This window comes from Pipistrellus kuhlii, unplaced genomic scaffold (genome assembly GCF_014108245.1).
Source record: "Pipistrellus kuhlii isolate mPipKuh1 unplaced genomic scaffold, mPipKuh1.p scaffold_m20_p_6, whole genome shotgun sequence".
Classification (NCBI taxonomy): domain Eukaryota; kingdom Metazoa; phylum Chordata; class Mammalia; order Chiroptera; family Vespertilionidae; genus Pipistrellus; species Pipistrellus kuhlii.
In genome coordinates, this window is record NW_023425562.1 from 34,295,169 (window position 1) to 34,312,414 (window position 17,246).

Here is a 17,246-nt window from a genome sequence, read left to right on the forward strand (position 1 = left end):
TGCAGGACTGCATGCACCTCATCATAGCAAAAAAGAGAGAATGTCTCTCCCTCCACCTTAGATAAAAAATCCTGGGCTTCTTCTAGTGAAGCTATGTTTGGTCATGTGCTATCACACTCTGGACCAGTTGGCTTTGAAATGCCAACTGCTGATTGGCTCAAGTCTTCATTGGGTACTAATCCCTGAACTAATCACTGTGGCAAGAGGGATGAAATAAAGGATTGGCTTTGACCAACCAGGACTCACATATTGAGCTGGAGGCAGGTAAATCCTATCTAAACATTGTTCCTGGTAGGAGGCGGAATTCCTGTTAGCAAAATAACCACAGGATTACTACAACAGATGCTCAATAATATTGTTATTGTTCTTATCAATAATAAAATTCCACATTCTGGAGATTAAGTTTCCTTAGGGCCAATATCAAGTAGTTCCCCTCTTTAAATAGTAACCATTGTCTTTTGGGTTATAAGAAATATTACATTATTTTATTCAGGCCTGTCTCCTAGTCATAGATCCACATTCTTCAAGTGCTTCTTCAATGAGTTTTAAGTGGATTTTTAGGTCATAGCTGGCCCAGATCCAAAGCTGTCTTTTCTGTGAAAGTGGTGATAGTGATTGTGCTATCCTTATCCATCTGAAGTAGAAAGAGCTGGAAAAAATTTATAGGCCATTAGCTGGACCTGCCATCCAACCTGCTATTGGGTCTTCTATCACATGAGTTCCCTCTGTGGGCCATTTCCATGAAATGAACATATTACATGCATTAGATATAAAGCATATTGGGGGCTTTTTAAAGGATGGACATGAAGCAAACCACATGCAGACATTTCAGCTGATGGATGACCTGTAGATGGGCAGGTGCTGCCAGATACAGCTGAGCTCTGGGAAATGGGTAAGGAGGGCAGCTTTTAAACTTCTTGGCCTAGAAAATGGCCATCTGAAGGTAATAACATTGCCAGTAGGGATAAAAAAAAAAAAAAAAGTCCATGGGCTTTGGTTTCTACAGATCTTGCTCAATCTCTGTGGAGGGTAATGAGCTCTTAGATTTTTTAAACAAGACTTTCTAGTCCTTTTTATTCAACAAGGCTTAACTCAGTATTCCCTCTGGAGATGTGTAGAAGAAAGATCTTGGGTTGCTTGGCCAACATCTTTAACACCTCACAGGACAACACAACCTTGCCTTCTCTGTTTCACTTTCCCCCCGTTAGGGATTTAGAAGACATATGAGGCTCACTTGTGTTTCGTAAGAGTGAAGTGTTGATGAGGAAGTTAGTAGGCAGTACTTTGTTCTGAAGAGAGCAGAACATCTGTAGTCATATTAGTTTCCTACTGCTGCTGTAACCAATTACCAAAAATTTAGTGGCTTAAAAAACATAAGTTTATTATCTTATGATTCTTAAAGAGAGAAGTCTTAAAATCAATATATATATTTATTTTCCCTGAGACTGTTTCTTTGATCAAAGATTTATGTAGAAGTATGCTACTTAATTTCCAAGTACTGGGAGGATCCAAGATGGCTGCACAGGTAAACACCTAACCGAAGCCTCACACAACAATTTCAATAAAATACAACTAAAATACAAAATGGACATTACCCAGAACTACAGGAAAGTCGACTGACCAGAAATTCTGCAAAAAGAAGGAAAGAGAAAACCAGAAGGAAAAGCAGAGGAGCTGTAAAAGCCTAAGGTATGGAGACACGTTGCTCATGCGGAGAGGATGGAGCCAGAGAGGAGGAGGCGACTGAGTGCCTGGCAGGTGTTCCCTAGCGGGAAGGAGCTAAAAGCTCCAGACTGTGCTGAACCCCAGTTCTGGGCTAGACCCTGGGGACCCAGGCTCATACAGAGGTAGCCTGGGCTGTGAGGCGGAATCTCGGGGAGCGGCGAAAGGCAGAGCCCTCGGAGGTGTGCACATTGTGCGCAGAGAACAGACAGTTGACTGTGCCTCTGGATTGCCCTGGTGGGAAGGAGACAAAAAGCTCCAGACTGCTCTGAACACCACCTCCAACTCCACTTCCAACTGAACTGAACCCCAGTTCCGGGCTCATTGGGGGAGAGCCTATATTGTTTAGTGGCTGGCAAAACTCAAGGGCGCCTTTCTCTCAGAGGTGCCCGCAGCATGTACCGGAGAACCCTGAGGAATACTGAGACTCAGGAGCCTCATAGGGTGTGGCTGATGGAAGCCAAGGTTGTAGGCTCCACCCTCCGCCCCATCCAAGCTGAACACAGAGACTTTTAAGGCTACCAACTCAGGGAAGCTGCAAAAATGCTGAGACAAGGAAACAGATCACAAACTAAAGAAATGGAGGACAAAAAGTGACTGGATATAGAGTTCAAAATCACACTTATAAGGTTTTTTAAGAATTTCCTAGAAAAGGCTGATAAGACCTATGAGGATATGAAAAGGGATCAATAAATAATAATAAGGGATCAACAAGAAATAATAAAGGATCAACAACAAAAAAAAAAGAATACATTGTCTGAAATAAAAAATATTATACAGAGTCCTAAAAACAGAATGGAAGATCACAAGAATCAAGTCAAAGATTTGGAACATAAAGAGCCAGAGGACACTCCTCTGCAGAAGCAAGAAGACAAGAGAATCCAGAAAGTTGAAGATAATGTAAGAAACCTCTGGGACAACTTCAAGCGAACCAACATCAGAATTATGGGGGTCCCAGAAGAAGAGAGAGTGCAAGATACCAAAAACATACTGAAAGAAATAGCGACAGAAAACTTCCCCCACCTGGTGAAAGAATTAGACTTACAAATCCAGGAAGTGCACAGAACCCCAAACAAAAGGAATCCAAAGAGGACCACACCAAGACAAATCATAATTAAAATTCCAAGAGCAAAAGACAAAGAGAGAATATTAAAAGCAGCAAGAGCAAAGCAGGTAGTTACCTATAAAAGAGCATCCATACGATTGTCAGCTGATTTCTCAACAGAAACCATGCAGGCCAGACGGGAATGGCAAGAAATATTCAAGGTGATGAATAACAAGAACCTACAGCCAAAAATAATCTACCCAGCAAGCCATCACTCAGAATCGAGGGCCAGATAAAGAGCTTCGCTAATAAAAAAAAAAAGCTAAAGGAGTTCATCACCACCAAACCAGAATTATATGAATTGTTGAAGGGGGTTCTTTCAGAAGAGAAAGAAAATAAAGATAAAAATTATGAACAACAACTTGGTGGAGGGGGGAAGAAATGAGGAACCTTTGTAATAATATGAACAATAAAGATTGATTAAAAAAATATGAACAACAAATACATAACTATCAACAAGTGAATCTAAAAACCAAGGGAATTAAAAAAAATTTGATGAACAATATTAACTGGTGAATATAATAGAATCAGAAGTATGGAAGGGGAGTGAACTGACGATTCTTGGGAAAAAGGGGAGTGGAGGGTGCGGGAAGAGACTGAACATAAACTGTGCACCTATGAATGAGGACAATGGGGGGTGGGGAAAGGGCAGAGAGTGGGGTGGAAACCTGGTGGAGGGGAGCAATGGAGGGGGGGAAAATGATCATTTGTAATAATATGAACAATAAAGATTTATTAAAAAATAATTTCCAACTACTTGAAGACTTTTCTGTTATTGATTTCTAGTCTTATTTTATTATGATCAGAGAAAACTTTGTGACTTGATTTTTTCCCATCTTTACCTCTTTAAAAACTTTTTATTTTGAAATAATTGTAGATTGTCATGTAGTTGTAAGAAATACTACAGAAGGATCCATAGAGCTGTTCTGTATTGAATTGTGTCCTTTCCAAATTCATATGTTGAAGTCCTAACTCTCAAAACCTCAAAAAGCGAGATTTGAAGACAGGGTGTTTGCAGAACTAATCAAGTTTAACTAAGGCCACTAAAGTGGTTCCTAATCCAATGCCCTTATAAAACATGAAAATTTGGATATAATGGCATATGTAGAGAGAAAATGATGTGAAGACACACAGAGAAGATAGCCATATACACTGATTACTATGATCTCTAAACGCATAATAATCTGGCCACTTAGTGTACTGCTCTTGAATACCTCATTTATTTGATATCAAAGATACTATAAATTGTACATCTGATTAGTTTTCCCCTCTGCATTGGCTGATAGAAAGCTCAGAGCAAATAGGTGGTTGATCTCCAACAACAGTCTAGAATAGTTTTGGTACCCATTTGAAATACAAATACACTGAGTGTCTAGATTATTATGCATTCAGAGATCATAATAATCTGGCCACTTAGTGTATAAGACAAAGAGAGAACAGAGTCTTCCTCACAGCCCTCAGAAGGAAACAACCCGGTTGACAACTTGGTTTTGGACTTGCAGCCTCCAGAATTAGGACACAATAGATGTCCATTGTTTAAGCCACCCACCTGTGGTTCTTTGTTACGGCAGCCTAGCAAACTAGTAATCTTAACTCAATTCTACGCAATGGTAACATCTTCAAATCTTAGGTAACAATAGTACAACTGCAAAAGAAAAATTGACATTAATATAACCCATATACTTTATTCTAATTTCACTAGTTTTACATGTACTTAAGCATATGTATGTGTTTGTATTTAGTTCAGTGATTTTTTTTTCTTTAAAAAAAAAATTATTTCAGAGAGTGGGGAGGAGAGAGAGAGAGAGAGAGAAAGGTCAATGATGAGAGAGAATCATTGATTGGCTGCCTCCTGCATGCCTCACACAGGGATTGAGCCACACCCTGGGCATGTGCCCTGACTGGGAATCAAACCCTGACCTCCTGGTTCGTAGACTGATACTCAATCACTGAGGCACACCAGCCAGGCAAAATTTTATCATCTAGTAGATTTGTGTGACCACCACAATAATCAAGATACAAAACAACTCCATCAGACAAGATACAAAACAACTCTTTGGTCTATAAAAGAAATGACCCTTACTCAGCAGCAGGCAGACATGGCCATGGATTGAGATACCTGCTTCATGGAGAAACCTTGTTTGTCATTTCCAATTAGAACCATATAACCCCTCCATTCTTCACCCAGAACATCAGGCCATAGACTTCTTACTAAAGGCAGGGAATTTGCATTCATTGTCCACCTCAGTGAGTTTCTGGCAGCCAGTGGCTGGGAAAGAGAGATTCAGCTTCCTCCTAAAGCAGCCGACCGCCTCTGAGGCATCATGAAAAAGCGGTCTGCCAATGCCTTTCAATTGATTTGTTTAGACTATTTGCATTTTATAGATTTATTTATGTTTGAATTTAAACCTACCATTTTATTTTGTTTGTTCCCTCTGTTTTTTGTTTCCCACCTCATGCTATCTTTGAGGTTACCTGAGTACTTTTAGTATTCTATTTTATTTATTGTGTGTGTGTGTGTATATATGTGTGCGTGTTATTATATCTCTATGTACAACATTTTTAGTGGTTGCTTTAGGAATTACAAAACACATCCTTATCTTTTCATGATATTTTATCACGTTGAGAGGAATGTAGAAACCTTACCACCCCTCAGGGTCTTTACTACCCCTACTTCATTTGGTAGTTGTTTATGTATTACTACATCTATAAACATTGTGTCAGGGTTATACTTTTTGTCTTCAACCATAAAGCAGAATTTAAAAAAAAATTTTGAGAGAAAGTCTATTATATTTACCCATATATTCCACCATTTCTGTTCCTCTTCCTTCATTCCTGATATTCTAAGTTTCCATCTGGTATCATTGCCATCTGTTTGAAGAATGTACTTTTATATAAAGCAGGTATGCTGGCAACAAATTCTACTTTCTTTTTCTGAGATTTTTATTTTACCAGCATTCTTGAAGTATATTTTTGCTGGACATAGAATCCTGGGTTGATAGTTCTTTCCTTTCGGTAGTTTCAAAATGCTGTTCTGGTTCCTTCTGGCTTCAATGATTTCTGATGAGATATCTGAAATTATTTGGGTCATTGTTCTCTATAAGTTATATGTCACTTTTCTCTAGTTGCCTGTAAGATTTCATTATTACTTTAGGTCTAAGTAGGTCTGAGTAGTTTGATTATAATAATTCTGGCCATGGCTTCTTTTTGTTTTTCCTGTTTATGATTTGATGAGCTTTTCAAATCTGTAGGTTTTATGTGTTTTGCCAAATTTGGGGTGTTTTTACTTACTATTTCTTCTTCTTCTTCTTCTTCTTCTTCTTCTTCTTCTTCTTCTTCTTCTTCTTCTTCTTCTTCTCCTCTTCCTCCTCCTCCTCCTCCCCCCTTCCTCCTCCTCCCCCCCTTCCTCCTCCTCCATTTTCTTCTTTTCTTTTGTGCTGCACTTTTTTCTCCACTTCTGGGACTCTGATAACTCAAATGTTACGCCTTTGGTATTGTCCCACAAGGTCCCAAGGCTTGTTCATTTTTGTTCCAAAATTTTATTATTTTTGCTGTTGAGATTAAATAATTTCTTTTGTTTGTTTTGTTTTGTTTCAATTTGTCTTTTTATTATAACATGAACTAAATTTTTAAAATTAACTTAGTTTTCTGACTTTATTTCCCAGAGTTGTTAGAAGAACTCAATGATAATATTACTCATTATGGAAATAAATTGGAAAGTACAAGAGCTAATGTGAAATGGTAATCAAGGTCCAGGTATAACACATTAGGATAAAACCAGGGAGCAGCTAAACAGACACATCTTCACATTCACTGACTCCTTCCTCTCTCATCTCCATTCTGCCTTTGAACCCCATCAGTGATTTTTAAAAGTGTAGTTATATTTTTCAGTTCTCAAACTTCCATTTGATTTTTTCTTTATATTTTCTTTTTTTGCTGGGACTATCTTCCATTTATTTAAAGAAAGTTTGTCTTTACTTGTTGGATCATTTTTATGATAGCTGCTTTAAAGTATTTTTCAGGTGATTCCAACATCTATATCATCTTAGTATGTAAGTTGAGATTTTGCTGTTTCTTCCTATGAGGAGTAAATTTGTATTACATTTTGGACATTTTGAATATTATGGGTCTTTTTAAAATCCTGTGTGATTGTGTGTGGGGGAATATATACTTTAGTAAGCAGTTAACCCAGTTTTCAGGCTGCAAGTTTCAACTACACTTTTGTGGGTGGTGGTCCCAATGTCAATTCCACTTTTAAAGTCTTTGCAATGCTCTTCTGATCTGTCCTGAATGTGTGCCCCCTTGTGGTCAGGGTAGGATGTGGGTGGTGGTCTATCTCCATTTATAATTTTCATCTCAAAGCTTTTGGTACACTGTTTAGGGTCAGATTCACCTATGTGCCATTTAGGATAAGTCCAGGGGTTTATAAACAACATTACCAGGTCACTTTTCCAAATACTTTCCTCTTTATAATGTCCCCAATACTTCCTGGTTCCTGGGGTCTTCTTTTCAGTCCTCCAGTCCGAAGAAAAATGAAAAAAGAAAGTGGGATTTCTCCCATCCTCTTTGAGCATTAGGAGACCCATTTTCTGTGTCTTGAGCCAGAACCAGAGGGTTTCTCCTGGGGCCACTGCAGTTTCAGGCTACCTTATGTCTAGTCTGTGCAAAATTGAAGCAAACAATATGGTGAACTCACTGTTGGTTCAGAGGTACTTTGAACTCTGGTTTCCTTCCCAATCCATCTGCTATTATTTACTCTGCAGAGTCCTCAAATTGCAGCTCCATGCATTGTGCCCAGGTTTATAGCTGCATTCAGAGGGAGAGACAGGATGTAGTATGCTTATTCCACTTTACTTGGAGCCTCAGGCTAAGTTTTGAATCATATAGTTAATTTGATCAATATCCTATTAATGGACACTTGGGCTACTCTTCGTGCCTGAAAATTGTGGTTCTGGGAGTTCTGATATCAGTTTTCTCTCATCTCTTCCTAATAGTTGTTCTCAACTTGGTTCCTCATTATAATCACCTGAAGAGATTAAATAAATATCATATGTCCAGGCTACACCAGAGACAAATTAAACCAGCATCTCTGGGAGCAGGATCCAGGCAAGAGTACTTATTTATTTTTATTTTTTATATTTCACAATCTTGCCCCACTCCCCAATCCTTCAAACCTGGCCTTCCTATAAATGCCTTATATTATTTAATACTATCACCAAGTAAGACATGTCAGAGTTTGTTTGAACTCAGATCCTGAATCCTTCACATTTAGGCCATTCTCCATTCTGTTAATGCTAATTCAGAAATGTCTTCATATGTGGTCCCCAGCTCTATTCCATGGAATCAAGCCAGTCTTGCATCTGGTTTACTAATAGCCATGTCATCGGTTTCCCTCTCACTGGTCTCTCTCTTTTTTGTAATAGTTCTCACTGCTGCCAGGGGTTTTTCCTAAAAGAAGAATCTGATTGTATTATGCCCCTTGTAAAACCTTTGTGGGACCTCCTTGCCCACAGTATAGAGCCTAAACCCCTGAGCAAGGAACATGAAGCCTGCCTACCTGGCCTGGACTTCTCCTAACTTCCCTCCCATTGCATGTGCTCCTCTGCTCCCCACATCCCAAAGTCCCACAGATAAGTCCTGAAATACTCCAGGCCCAATCATGCCTTCTCATTCTTGCTCTGACTGAAAAGCTCTGCCCTACCTTGATGCCTGGCCATTACCTTCCAGCCTTCACAATCAAATAACATATTAACCACTTGCCAGTGCTTCCAACCTGGTGTCACTGCTAATACTCTATTTCTCCAGCTTTGACTACGAGTGTGTGTGAGAGTGTACTAGTATAAAAGTGTGTAACAGTGGTCACACATTCCACTGAAATTGTCTATTTGCATGACTGTAGTCCCCACTAGTCTGGGAACACGAGAGTGGGAACTTATTAATGTTTGTCTTTCCATAGAAGAACATAGTGCCTGACTCAGAGCAGACCGGAATGGACATTCAAACAAATTAATACAGGGCAGGACGAAAGTAGGTTTACATTTGTGAGCACACAAAACAGAGTTTATTCTTATATCGGTATTTATTAATTATAATATTTTCCATACAAACAACTGTAAACCTACTTTTGCCCCACCCTATATAGCAGCTGGTGGCCAACAGATTAAAGAAGTGAAAAAGGTCTGGCCAGCGTGGCTCAGTGATTGAGCATTGACCTTTGAACCAGGAGGTCATGGTTCAATTTCCAGTTTGGGCACATGCCTGGGTTTCAGGCTCAATCCCCAGGGTCGGGTGTGCAGGAGGCAGCCACTCAATAATGCTCTCATCATTGATGTTTCCACCTCTTTCTTCCTTTCCCTTCCTCCCTGAAATCAATAAAAATATTTTTTTTTTTAAAAAGAAAAAAGACGCTGCTATGTCTTTCACCAAGGACTTCTGGGAAGATGAAGTGGCCATAGCCATCTCCAAGACAGTGGTAACACCCATGGAGCAGGTCAAGCTGCTGTTGCAGGTGCAGCATGCCAGCAAGCAAACCACTGCAGATAAGCAATACAAGTGCATTTTAGATTGCATGGTTCATATCCCCAAGGAGCAGGGAGGTCTGTCCTCGTGTGGTAACATGGCCAATGTCATCAGATAGAATTGTTTGAAGATAAAATGAGTTAACACATTTCTAGCATGTAGTTAGTGACCCAATAAATAGTATTATTTTTACTTTTCTGGTGATTCAGGGAATGAGTTTGCAAAAGTAGGTGAAAAGAGATATGTGTATATTGCATTTGGTTCTTTATTGTTTCCAGCTCCTTGGAGAGCCTTTGGATTCCCAAGTCCCAAAGTCCAGGGATGGGCTGACAGGCCAGCGTTCCTCCTCTGGCTTTGGCCTTAGCTATTGGTCCAGTTGGATGACTCTACTCGAAGAGCCACAAAAATGACCAAAAGGCAGCATGATCCTTTTATACAGGGAGGAACTTTATTTCTCATCTAAGTGTCTTTGACACCTGAAATAATAGAGCAATATTTTACATGCTATACCTAGACAAGCCCTATTTGCCAACAACATTCTAAAATATTGTATTGAAATGTTAAAAAAAAAAAAAAAGATCTTTTGCTGATTTTAACAGTCTCTGCAAGTTTAAATTTATGTCAACAGACCTTGAGATGGCCATTTAAAGTACCGTATTTTTCGGACCATAAGACGCTCCGGACCATAAGACGCACCAGTTTTTAGAGAAGGGAAATGAAGAAAAAAAGATTCTGAAACAAATAGTGTCCTAAAATATTTTATGAGCATTAAAACCCAACATCACAGTCATAAACACATGTAATCAACCCTGTAAAGTAAACAGCAGCATTTAGAACCATTTTAGAGTCGGGCAAGCACACAGAGACCACACAGAGCCGGGCAAGTAAAAAAACTTTTTTTTTTAAAGTATATGTGTAGGCTATATTTGGACCATAAGGCGCAGGGACTTTTCCCCCCCACTTCTGGGGGGGGAAAAGTGCGTCTTATGGTCCGAAAAATACGGTATATCAAACATTCAACTACCAAGATCATTAGCTTACCTCTTGAATAAAGCAATGACAATATTATGATTGCTGTTCCTTCTGCTACTTTTTTTAAAAATTAATAAATCTCCATTGTTTGATACTGTGGTCATTATGTTCTCTGATAGCTGTGAAAATTACAGAGTGGCTCAATAAAACAATCAAAACAAAACAATAAGTGTCCCTGAAGATGATCTCATTGTATCTGTTCACAATCTCTCCTCTTACTGGGCAGGTAAAAGCCTCACCTTGCCAGTATCATGTGTAGAAAACATCTCAGTTTCACTAGGAGGAGAAGAAAGGATGTAAAGAAAGAAAGAAAATCAACCTTGACTGAGACCCTACCATGTGCATTTTCTATATCTTCTCATGTAATTTGTAAGAAAATGCCACAAGAAAAATCTTATTGTTCTTCTTTTTATAGGTGAGTAAGCTGAGGCTCAGATGAAATGACTTGCCAAGAGTTACTTACCCATCAAGAAGCAGAGCTGAGCCCTAGATGGTTTGGCTCAGTGGACAGAGTGTTAGCTTGCAGAATGAAGGGTCCCAGGTTCAGTTTTGGTCAAGGGCACATGCCAGGATTGCAGGCTCGATGTGCAGTAGGGGGCATGATTCCATCTCATCATTCATATTTCTATCCCTCTTTCCCTCTCCCTTTCTCTCCGAAATCAATAAAAATATATTATTTTTTTTAAAAGAAGCAAAGCTGAGATCTGTATCTAAGTTACCACTCTAAAACATATTTTCGGTCCAACCCTCAGGCAGCAATAGTTTTCAACTGAAGCAATGAATATTTGATCTATACTTATTTCTCATTTACTCCTCTGCAATATCTTCTCCACCCCCTTTCCTTCTATACCCTTCTTCTCTGTGACTTTCAATTGCCTGGTAATTCCCCAACTCCCAGGAAGCAATATACCTATAAGAATTAATGGAGGACAGACTTGACAATACATTCAATCCATTTGCAAACTTCACTGTAATCAACATCTAAGTGTGTGCACGTGTGTGCGCACAAGAAGGGAGAAAGGAGGGAAGACACACATCTATATTTCAAATTAGCAAGTCAGTCATGAGTTACAACTCCATGCCAGGGACGTCTTTAGATAACCAGACACACAGATAATCAAGGCATAGATTAACTTGCTCTGCCTGTGCAGTAATTTAAAGCTCTCAGCTTATATAGCTAGTTCGTGGTGGTGAAACATTCCTGCGGCATATGGTAACCTTTAGTAGGAAACTTGCAATGAGAAGTGTGGGATCCCTATCAGATGCGCAAAGAACATGTGGTTGATATTACAGTGTGCACTCACCCTTCAGGTCCACAGGACTCGCCCGTTTTCTCTTCTTCTTTCCCAAGACCAGCTAAGCAGGCTTCTCCGTGTGAAAACACACACACACACACACACACACACACACACACACACACACACCTCAACCCATGGGGCCCTTGAAATTGTAGCTATCTGTTGTAATTTTTATGCTGAATTAAATTAAATGGTGGCAACATGCTTAGGGAATAAGGAGGCCAGGTTCTCATCCCCACCAAATGGCCTTGGGTCAGCTATAGTGTCCCCCTCAAGAGTGTGAACTAGGTATTTTTGGAAGGATCACCTTCCACTCTGAAAAGCAGTGATTCCAATTATTAGATCAGAAAAAGCTTCCTGGGCTGGGTATTCAAATTCTAAGGCTCTTCCCCAACATTAGCTCCGGATGTTTGATCTTTCTGAGGAGACAGGCCACTAAGGAAGGCCGCTTTTTTGTTTGTTTTTTGACTTCTCCATTCCACAGCACACCTCTCCCACCCTTCTAGAAGTCCCTGACAAAAGGTCTCCATCCTCTTGAAAGCTGGCCCGTGCTTCAGAACAGGGCTCCTCAAGGCACCCAGGGACCTTGTAAAATGCAGATTCTGGTTCCAATGGTGGTGGCGGCAGGGGGAGTGCTGAGATTCTGCATTTCTAACAAGCTCCCAGGTGATGGTGATTGCTGGTCCATGGACCATGCTTTAAGAGGCCTATTAGAGTCCTAGGGCTTCTATAACAAAATATCATGGGCTGGGTGGCTTAGACAACAGACATTTATTTCCTCACAGTAATGGAGACTGGAAGTCCAAGTTCAAGATTTCAGCAGGGTTTGGTTTCTGATGAGAACTCTATCCTAGCTAGTAGATGGCTGTCTTCTCACTGTGTCCTCACGTGGCCTTTTCTCTGTGTGCCCAAATTTCTAGTGTCTCTTCCTCGTCTTTTAAGGACACCAGTCCTATTGAATCAGAGAGCCACCCACATGATCTCATTTCACTGTAATTACTTCTGGAAGGCCCTATCTCCAAATACAGTCAGTCACACTGGAGGTTAGGGCTTCAATGTATACATTTTAGGGGAAACACAACTGAGTCTAAAATAAGTAGTAAAGGTTAAAAAAATAGGAAAGGTCTAGTGCATCTCTCACCATAGAAATGTCATGAGAGTCACATATATAATTTAAAAATTCCCAGTAGCCACATTTTAAAAAAGTAAAAAAAGAAATAAATGAGCACAGCTGGCATGGCTCAGTGGTTGAGCATCGACCTATGAACCAGGAGATCACAGTTTGATTCCTGGCCAGGGCACATGCTTGGGTTGTGACTCCATCCCCATTGGAGGGCATGCAGGAGGCAGCCAATCAATGATTCTCTCTCATCATTAATGTTTCTATCTCTTTCTCCCTCTCCTTTCCTCTCTGAAATAAATTAAAAATTTATACATTTAAAAATAAATGATGTTAATTTTAATCTATATAAAAATTATTGCGTTTTAAATAAAAAATCCTTGAAATCTGGTGTGTACATCTCAATTTGGACTAGCCACATGTCCAGCACACAACAGCCATATGTGGTTGGTGGCTATGGTATTGGACAGTATAGATTCAGAGTTAATCTCTTTGTACCTCATGAGGTACTGCTATGGTCCCTAGGAAAAGACATACATGCCTGAGGTAGAGTCTAACAAAGGACATATACATATATTTAATTTTAATAAATGTATTGGGGTGGCACTGGTTAATAATATAATTTGTTTCAAGTGTAAAATTCTATAACACATCATCTGTATATTGTATTATGTGTTCACCACCCAAAGTCAAGTCTCCTTCTGTTACCATATATTTGGTTTCCTTTAGTAAGGATATTTGACGAATACAGAAGACCCACTTTTGCCAACTTACATTATTTCTAATGAGAAAAAAATGACTTAGTTTTTTAACAAATCACTTCTAGAAAAGCCTTCCAGAATGAATTAAGATTCCACTGTCTAACGTAATCTCAGTTTACAAAATGGAACTTAAAGCTCTGTATAGTCTCACATGCCGAGGGTCTTTAAAAAAAACTATAAAAATTGCAGCTTGGAATGGGATTTGAAAGCCCCATATGCTGCATTATTGAATAACAGAGTAGTATTATGAGGTTATTGTGGCAGATTGCTCAATAGTTATATCACCTGGGTTCACCTTGTTGGAGATCAGCCGTTATGGGTCATGTTCTCATTGCATTGTCCTCTTACCACTACAAGCTCTAAGCTCTAAGGAGGTCAGGGGAGGGCATGGGGAGAAGTCAGCACAGGTCATGGATCTTAATGCCATCCTTTTGGATAGTCAGGCACAGCCTCATGCCAGCCTCAGGACAATGGCTTCACTAACAGAACACCAAATTTAGTATTCTTGCTTAGCTAAATTGAAACATTATTTCCTATTAGCAAAGCAAGTTTGGTCTTTATGATTACACCCATATTTGCACATAAATCCCACACGAAATTGGCTCCCTCCCTAACCAAATACTCCATTTCCACATATGGGGTGATGGCTGTTGATGATGGAAAAAATCTATTAGTTAATGATTATAAAGTACTTGGCTAATCAAAATGAGGGCTAAATAACCCTTTGATAAGACTGGGCTATGGCAAGAACTGATAACCTGGGCCTCACTGGTCCTTTGTGAGGTCTGGCCTTGACAGGCACTCATGTGATATGTGTTGCCTGTGTCGCCAACAGCCCATATTTATTGCACGTATCCCAGGTGCTGAGCATGATGAGAAATGTGCAGAACCCCAAAAATGCACACTCATTGGCTCCTGTGCTGAAACTGACCTCATTATAGTGGGGTGACTAGCCTGTTATTCAGTTCTTACTGGCTTTTCAGTTAGGCACAGGGTAGTTGTACATTGGAAGAAAACACAATTTTAAATGTTTTTTTTTCTTCTTTTTTTTTCTTTTCAATTTTAAATGTTTTAAACAGCACTCATCACTCATATTTGTACACCCGGATTCATAGCAGCATTATGCAAAATAGCCAGAAGATGGCAACAACCCAAATGTCCATCAACAGATAAATGGATAAACAAGATGTGGTATAGATGCACAGTGGAGTATCATTTCGCCTTTAAAAAGGATGAAATTCTGATACATTCCACAACATAAATGAATGTGGGAAACATTTTGCTAAGTGAAATAAGCCAGACACAAAAAGACAGATATTAAATGATTCCACTTATATGAGGTACACTAAAGTAGTCAAATTCACAGACACAGGAAGTGGAATGGTGACTGCCGGGGACTGGAGGTAGGAGAGGGTAGGGAGAGGGAATTGTTCTTCAATGGGGACCGAGTTTCAGTTTGGGATGATGAAACATTTCTGGAGATGGAAGGTTGTGATAGTTGCAACAACGTGAAGATACTTAATGCCACTGAACTGTACACTTAACAATGGTTAAAATGGTAAATTTTGTGTTATGAATATTTTACTATAATAAAAAAGAGTATGCACACATGATTTTCATGTAAAGTTAGGAAAACCAAAGACTTCATTTGTCACCTTCCCTTTGCCGCTCAGTGGCTTGTGTCTCTCTGGGCTGTCTCTGACCCAGAGCACAGGAACTAAGAGCAGGTCAGCTTGACCTCACCTAGCCTGTGGCCAGAGAAAGCACGCCGAAGTCAGGTGTTGCCAAAACGGGGAGGAATGAGAATGGAAATCTGTGGTGCTGAGACGGGAGAAATTAATTGGTAATTAAAGAAAGGTGACAGCTGGTAGACATGACGCCAGGAGATCTTGGGAAGGACAGGAAGAGGGTGAGGGCTGTGCGTGGCTCCTGGAAGCGTGAATAAGTTGCAGCTTCTTAATGAGCTGAGGGGGTGGTTTGTGTTGCCTTTAACTGTTTGGTCTAGAGCAGAGGTGGAGGTGGCCATTCCTGGGAGCAATGCACTCCGTGCTTCCTATTTGTTTATCTCCTCTGAATTTCAGTCTACTGAGCCTGCTGTTTCCTATGTATGAGTTGGGAAATTGGTGTCTTGAGTATGTTGCTCTTCCTTCACCGCACAGAAACTTCTGGACATTCATTTTCTAAGGACTAGAACAGTCTTTCCCAAACTTCTCTCATGATGAGAATCACCTGGTGTCCCAACTAAGAAGTGCTAAACTAGACTTTTTGGGAACATATAGGTAAAATTGTTAAGCTTAGAGCACTAGTTAAGAATACAATTGAAGAGCAATTCCTCATCCCCACCCCTTCCCACCTCCAGTCCCCGGCAAACTCCACCAGGTGATTCTCATCATGAGAGAAGTTTGGGAAATACTGGACTAGAGGATAGAGCTGAAGTTATCATTTCAGTTGCCAAATTATTTGGGTAGAAACCTGAACTCGCTGTTCTGCTCTCAGCGGAAGGAACACCAAACATGTAGGTGCTGAGGGCTGCTGGCAGGGTGCTGTGGAAAGTGCAGGGAAGCACCTGGCACACAGTGCTGGGGATTTGCCGCTGCTGTAGGTGCAGGCAAGGAGAAGAATTTGACATGGCTGCTCTAGCCTTCCAGCCTCCCACCCCCACCCCCTGCTCCACTCACCTCCTGGAGTCTCTGGCTGCTTAGGAGTTCATGCTCACACTTTTACTGAACTCTATTAAAACCAAACTCTTAAGATTCTGCATCCCTCCGGCCCCATCTCCTGGCAGGTGGAAATGAGTTACATTTAAAAATGTTTCTCTGGAATTTCCATTTCAGGCACCAAGACTTACTTGGACCACAAACAGCGGAATAGAGGAGTATGCAAAAGACACAAAAAAAGAAAATACCTGTGGCCAATTCAGAGATAAAGAGATACCCACTGTTCTCAGTGGTCAGCAAAATGCAAATCAAGTCCACAGTTCACATCCTTTTAATTGGTAAACATAAAAGTCTGGCAATACCGAATGTTGTATGTGGTGCAGATCTAAAGAAATCTCTCTAACATGTGACTTCTTGAGTGTGATTTGGCACAACCACGTTAAAAGCTGACTGACATTATTTCCTCAAGTGGAACATTTACAACCCTTATGACCAAGCAGTTCCACTCCATGGTTTATAAAGTGGTTCTTGCATAATAATAATCTATACTAATAAAAGGGTAATATGCTAATTAGACCGGGACAACCAGACATCTTCTGGTCATCAGGTCCTCCTTCCGAACAAAGCCATGGTGGTGGGGGCAGAGGCAGAGGCGGTTAGGGGCAATCAGGCAGGCAGGCAAGTGAGAAGTCAGGAGCCAGCAGTCCTGGATTGCTGGAGGAATGTCCGACTGCCGGTTTAGGCTCGATCCCATAAGCCCTTAGAGATCAGTCCTAAACCGGCAGTCAGACATCCCCCAAGGGGTCCCAGATTGGAGGAGGGTATAGGTTAGACTGAGGGACACCTGTGCAAATTTTGTGCACTGGACCTCTACTAATACAATAAAAGGCATGCTCAAGAGTGATCAAACAGTACTGTTCACAATAGCAAAAGCCTGGAGACATCTGGAGAGTAGATGAATAAATATTTATTTTACAAACAAATAAATAAAGCAGGCAAATGTGTGAAATAAGCAATATCAACTATAAACCA

At 40.3% G+C, this 17,246-nt stretch overlaps 1 long non-coding RNA gene across 1 annotated transcript; it reads right to left on the minus strand.

Moving 5' to 3' along the window:
* Positions 1-463: 463 nt before the first annotated feature.
* LOC123651504 lies at positions 464-16,336 on the minus strand. Its single transcript, XR_006740275.1, has 2 exons — positions 16,236-16,336; positions 464-649 (listed from the first exon to the last, which is right to left on the minus strand). It is a non-coding gene; the product is annotated as an uncharacterized LOC123651504 (long non-coding RNA).
* Positions 16,337-17,246: the final 910 nt, after the last annotated feature.